Genomic DNA, 6,143 nt, shown 5'->3' on the forward strand with positions numbered 1-6,143 from the left:
GCCCGTTGAACTTATTAGAAATTCAAAGGATGCTCGGGTGAATAATATCAGTAATCCATCAATTCATTATCATTTATGCTCTTTTGAGCCATGATCGGTAAGCTCCTTGATTAATCGTAATTCATACATATTTTTATCCCATGCTTAACATATTTTATGGATGATTTTTCCTTAAAATTGGTGAATTTGATGCAACTAATGCCTTAATTTCATGTTTTATACTTAGGTGAGCATAGGAGAGTGAAAGGAACGAGAAACGGGCCAAAAACGGAGAAAATCGGCCAAGGTACAAAATTAACACGGCCTAGACCTCCTCACACAGGAAGACCACAGGGTCGTGTCAATTTGGCAGAATCGAAGCACGACTCACACGAGTGGACCACACGCCCGTGCCTATTTAACAGGCTTGACCGCGGCCTTAAGCAATCGCACATGGGTGTGTCCTTGTTGAGCCCAAATTGAGTCCAAATCAGAAAATGACAATTTTGAGGGTTCTTAGGTATTCTAAAGCCTATAAATACACCCTAGAGGGGGAAGAAAAAGGACACACACAGAGAGGGAAGCGGGGAACTGCTCAAGGAAAGCCGATTGGTCCATCTCAAAAGCCGGATTCATCATCAAGACTGAAGATCTTCCCATAATTTCCCTTCAGGAGTTTTGGATTTTTCTTTATGTTTTTCATTCATTATTCTTCTGAGATGTTTACCTTTTTAGTTATGAACTAAAACCCTTAAATACCTAAGGGGAATGAAACTTAAGATAGATCTTGTTATTATTATCTAAATTGTATGATAAATATTTGACTTGTTCTGAATTATGTGTTCTTAATCTTGTTTTGATATTCCAGGATATTGATTCAAGTTAAGCTCTTATTCAGAGGAGGAATAGACCCTGTCTAAGAGTACATTTGTCATAATTAAGTGGAGTTGGTTGCGCGCCTAGAGATAGGGTGACAAGATTTTGCCGGATTAGGGTGAAACCTAATAAGGGGATTCATAGATCGAGTTAATGCAACCCTAGGGAGTTAATTAGAAAGAGATTTCAATTATTCAATCTAGGGTTAGACATTGTTAGTCTCGAGAGGGATAATAATATAACCTAGGGATTTCTACGGATCAAGTCAAATAAATAAATCGTCTGATTTAGGGTCAAATAACAAGTGAAGTCTAGGTGGATTTTTCCTTAGGTATTGTCTTAATTCAATCGTTTTTCCAAAAGTAATTTCTCAATTCTATTTTCTATGATTTCTTAGTTTAGTTAATTAGTTAGTTAAAACAAACCCCATTATTCTTAGGCTAGATAATAAAAAGAAAGTTAATACTAGTACTTTGAGTTCCTTTGGGTTCAATAATCTGGTCATGCTAAAGCTATACTACTTTCGATAGGTACACTTGCCTTCATCGTGATAATAGTTAGTTTCAAGAACGATTCATTATAAATATTTAAAGCCTGTCACAAATATCAAGTATCATGTTTTTGGCGCCGTTGCCGGGGAACTAAGATATTAGGAACACTCGATTTTTATTACTTTAGCCATTTTACTTTTATTGCAACTTAAATTTTTATTTATTTGCTAATTCTTCATTTATTTTCTTCTGGCAGGTTTTTTATAGTTATGACTAGAAGAAACCCGTCAGGACCATTACTTTTTGACAGTGAGATCGATCATACAGTTCGCAGAAACCAAAGAGAAATAAGGCAAATTTTAAGATATATAGAGAATGAGCAAGAGGACGATATTTAAACCACAACCAAGGAGATGGCTGAAAACCAAGAAAATCCGCTACCTCCTGCAATTGCTGTTAATCAAAACCTTGCTTTGTGCACTATGTATGATTATGCTAAACCTAATTTAACAGAAACTGAGTCAAGTATAGTTAGACCTGCCATTACTGCAAATTATTTTGAACTGAAACCTAACACAATTCAAATGATACAAAAATTTGTTCAGTATGATGGTTTGCAGGACAAGGATCCCAATGCTCACTTGGAAAATTTCCTAGAATTTTGCGATACATTTAAAATCAATGGCGTTTCTGATGATGCTATACTTCTTCAATTGTTTCCCTTTTCATTAAGGAATAAGACTAAACAGTGGTTGAACTCGTTACCACGAGGGTCAATCACTACTTAGGAACAAATGACCGAAAAACTTTTATTAAAATATTTTCCACCAGCTAAAACAGCCAAATTACATAATGATATCTCTTCTTTTGTGCAGATGGATTTAGAAACACTCTAAGATTCATGGGAGAGATACAAGGACCTTTTGAGAAGGTGCCCTCACCATGGGTTACCGCTTTAGCTACAGGTTCAAACATTCCATAATGGCCTGAATCCTTCGACTCGGCAGATAATTGATGCAGCCGCTAGAGGAACTATCAATAATAAGGCACCTAAGGCGGCTTATGAATTTATTGAAGAGATGTCACTGAATAACTATTAGTGACAAGTTATGGGAACAAAGTCGACGAAAGCAACCGATGTCTTCAACCTCGACGCGGTTACTATGCTATCTAACCAAGTAGAACTCTTAAATAAAAAGATTGACGGTTTGTTTGGTTCTACTCAGGTACGTGCAGTGATGAGGTGCGATTCGAATGGAGGAGGAGTATGCACAGAATATCAACCCTTCAACCCTAGCATCGAGGAGGAACAAGTCCAATATATGGGTAACAATAGCTCTAGACCCCAAAATAACCCATATAGTAACACTTATAATACAGGTTGGAGGAACCATCCCAATTTCTCGTGGGGCGGTCAAGGAAATCAAAGGCCACAACATCTTATGGGTTTTCAACAACCACCCTACCAACAAGAAAAGAAGCCGAACCTAGAAGAAATGCTCTCAAAGTTTATATCGATGTCAGAAACTCATTTTCAGAATACCAAGACAGCACTTAAAATTAACAAGCATCGATCCAAGGGCTCGAAACTCAGATTGGACAGCTTGCCAAGTTGATTTCTGAACGACCACAAGGTAACTTGCCAAACAATACAGAATCTAACCCAAGACAGCAACTTAACACGATTACTAGTCAAGATGAGGAAGGGTTAGTCACACTTGAACCAGAACCAAGGCAAGAAACTGAGATAAGCAAAGCTAAAGGTGAGGTAGACCACAATGAGCAGAACCCAGTAAGTACAGAATACAAACCTCATGTGCTATACTCTAATGCGACAAAGAAAGACCGCTCAGATGAAAATTTTGGTAAATTCCTTAAAAATTCCTTAAACTCTTAAAAAAATTACATATTAACTTACTGTTTATCGAAGCTTTATCATAGATGCCAAATACAATGAAATTTGTAAAGGAGCTTTTAGCAAATAAGCGAAAGTTGGAAGAGGCTTCACATGTGAAGCTAAACACAGTTTGCTCAGCTATTCTACAGAATAAGATACCCAACAAATTGAAAGATTCAGGGAGTTTTACAATTCCCTGCTTAATTGGTAGTTTAGATGTTAATAATGCATTAGCTGATTTAGGGGCTAGTATTTACGTCATGCCTTACAAGATGTTTAAACAATTAGGTCTTGGGAAACCCAAATAGACTAGGATGATCATTCAATTAGCAGATAAAACTATAAGGTTTCCTAGGGGTATTATTAAAGATGTGCTAGTTAAAATTGATAAATTTATATTTCCCGTTGACTTCGTTGTTCTAGACGTAGAGGAGGATAGCAACACCCCTTTGATTTTAAGAAGGCCCTTTTTAGCAACTACTAGAACGATTATTGATGTTGGTACAGGTGAGCTCACACTTCGTGTGGGAGACGAAACAATCACTCTTCAAGCTCACAATTCTGGCAACACATCGAAAATTGAAGGTGATTGTCTAAACCATTCTACTAAAATTGAAATATTGTGCAACCTACTTTGTAGGAAATGAGTTTGAAGGAAGTACATGAGCCATTTTCAAGCAATAATAGAGGACCTATTCATGAAGAACGAAGGCTACAAGTCGAAAAGCTAGATGAATGGCGGACACATAAACCGAGAACACACGATAAACCAAAACTACGCTAGAATGAGCTCAATACCTCACCAAATCAACTTAAGGTTGGAGATAAAGTTTTATTAGATGCCGCAGATCCTCACATTGACACTGCCAAACTGAATGAAGAAATCCCTCTTATGGTACTTAGCATTTTCCCATTTGGTACAGTCGAGGTAAGTCATCCCAAATTCGGCACTTTTAAGGTAAACAATACCCGCCTAAAATTCGGCACTTTTAAGGTAAGTCATCCCAAATTCGAAGTGTTGGGACGCCCTCACCCCCAGCGCTGCCTCCTATAATCCTAGTCGCTCCAAGGCATCGGCTCTCCTTCCATCTCTGAGGTACTTACACACTATTTTGGCTCACACGTTAACAAGAAGGACAGAGAGAACTCGCGTCATCAACACTCATGACGCCTACTTTCTATGGTGTATGTCGCACGGGCACGCCATAGACCTTGCTTATTTCATTGCCCTCGTCATTCAACATCAGACGGAGCGGCACAGGAAGGGGGTCATCTCCATTAGGCCCTATGTGCCATTTTTGGCTCGGCACTTCGGGCTCCTCAACACAGCAACCCAATCATCCTCCCTCACTTTCATTGGCCAGATGTCCTCACAGGGCATCTCGAGCATGCTAAGTATGAGAATGATCAAGAAATGACGTGGCACCTTCCCTCCTCAATACCGTTTCACCCAATCCACCGAGGAGGGGCCCCCGAGGACATTAATGATGATGTCCCTACATGTCACGAGGACCCACCATCTCAGCCACCATGTGACATCCCTAATTAGACCCTAATTGGAATGTGGTTTCGGGACCACAAAACCGAGTCACAAAAATTCATTTTAATTTTTGTTGCATATATTTATGTGTGATAGTGTATGTAGGAAAAATTAAAAGTTTCAATTTAGTCTTAGGAGTGTAAATTTTTCTTGAAAGGACTTAGTTGAAAAATTTAGAAAAGATGGTAGGTAATTTGTAAGGATCCAAAAACAATGAGGTGAGAAAGCTTGGGTTTGCATGTCAATTTACCCTTAAAGCATGTAGCGGCTGGCCATGAAATGATGCTATTCCACTAAGTCAAATTAAAAACAATTTTAATTGGCAAATGATGTAATAAATTTATAAGAAAAGATGAATAAAATAAGAAATAAATGTAAGAGTGTGTTCATCTTCCTTACCTTCTTGCAAAGCCGAAACAAAAGGGAAAGAGGAAGGAAATTGGTCTAGGGCATTCGGCTATCTTGGAGGTTAAATAAGGTAGGAGTTCATGTTATTTCTATTGATTTTTATGAGAATCTAGTTAGTAGTCAAGCTCTTATTGTAACCCATATGTTGATTTTTCTTTAGTTTTGGTGACAAATTGTGCATACGGTATTATTGGATAAATGCTAAAAGGATAGTGTTTTGATGTTTTGGATAGAAATATTAGAAAGGGGGAAAATATGAGCTACCTAAATAGATATATGTGAATTTAAAAGATGGTATGAACAAATGTGGAGTTTTGCTAGTTTAGGATTATTCGGCCAAGTGTTTATGTGGTGGAAATTAAGTGTTAAATGAAATGAAAATGATATTATATGGGGGTATATATATTCGGCCATATGAGTAAATATATAGATGATGTTAAATTTGATTATGTATAATGGGCCATATAGGGTACACATTGTGATATTAACTTTAATTCTCTATAATTGATCAAGTGGGTGATATTGGTTTATATGGTTAAATTTGATTTATGAATGAAATAAAATATATCATAGACTATGTTACTTTGGAAGTAAGAATGCATTCGGCCTTGAGACAATCTATAAGTTTTAGTTAAGGTTCTAATGTTTTGAACAAGAATGGTTGTAAGATGAAACGAAAATTATTAAAATATATATGAGTAATTAACAAGGGTGTTTGCCGTGTATATAATATTTATGTGTGTTTTATTGAAATATTTATTGGGTTAATTATAGTAATTGGATCTTAGGTGATCAATAGCAGAATGGCTTAAAGTTAGTAAAAGCATAAGGTGAATAAAAATCAAATGTTGCCGTATGATTCTTTTGATATGAAACTATTAATGTTATGGGATATAAATAACTAGCAAGGTAATTAAACTAGTTAATTTATTTATTTAAGCTCAAGAACCCA

The 6,143-nt window shown here is 36.8% G+C and overlaps 1 non-coding gene across 1 annotated transcript; it reads right to left on the bottom strand.

Moving 5' to 3' along the window:
- Positions 1-2,189: 2,189 nt before the first annotated feature.
- Positions 2,190-2,295, bottom strand: LOC121205856 (small nucleolar RNA R71). Its single transcript, XR_005900929.1, has one exon. It is a non-coding gene; the product is annotated as a small nucleolar RNA R71 (small nucleolar RNA).
- Positions 2,296-6,143: the final 3,848 nt, after the last annotated feature.

This window comes from Gossypium hirsutum, chromosome A08 (assembly GCF_007990345.1).
Source record: "Gossypium hirsutum isolate 1008001.06 chromosome A08, Gossypium_hirsutum_v2.1, whole genome shotgun sequence".
In the NCBI taxonomy this organism is placed as follows: domain Eukaryota; kingdom Viridiplantae; phylum Streptophyta; class Magnoliopsida; order Malvales; family Malvaceae; genus Gossypium; species Gossypium hirsutum.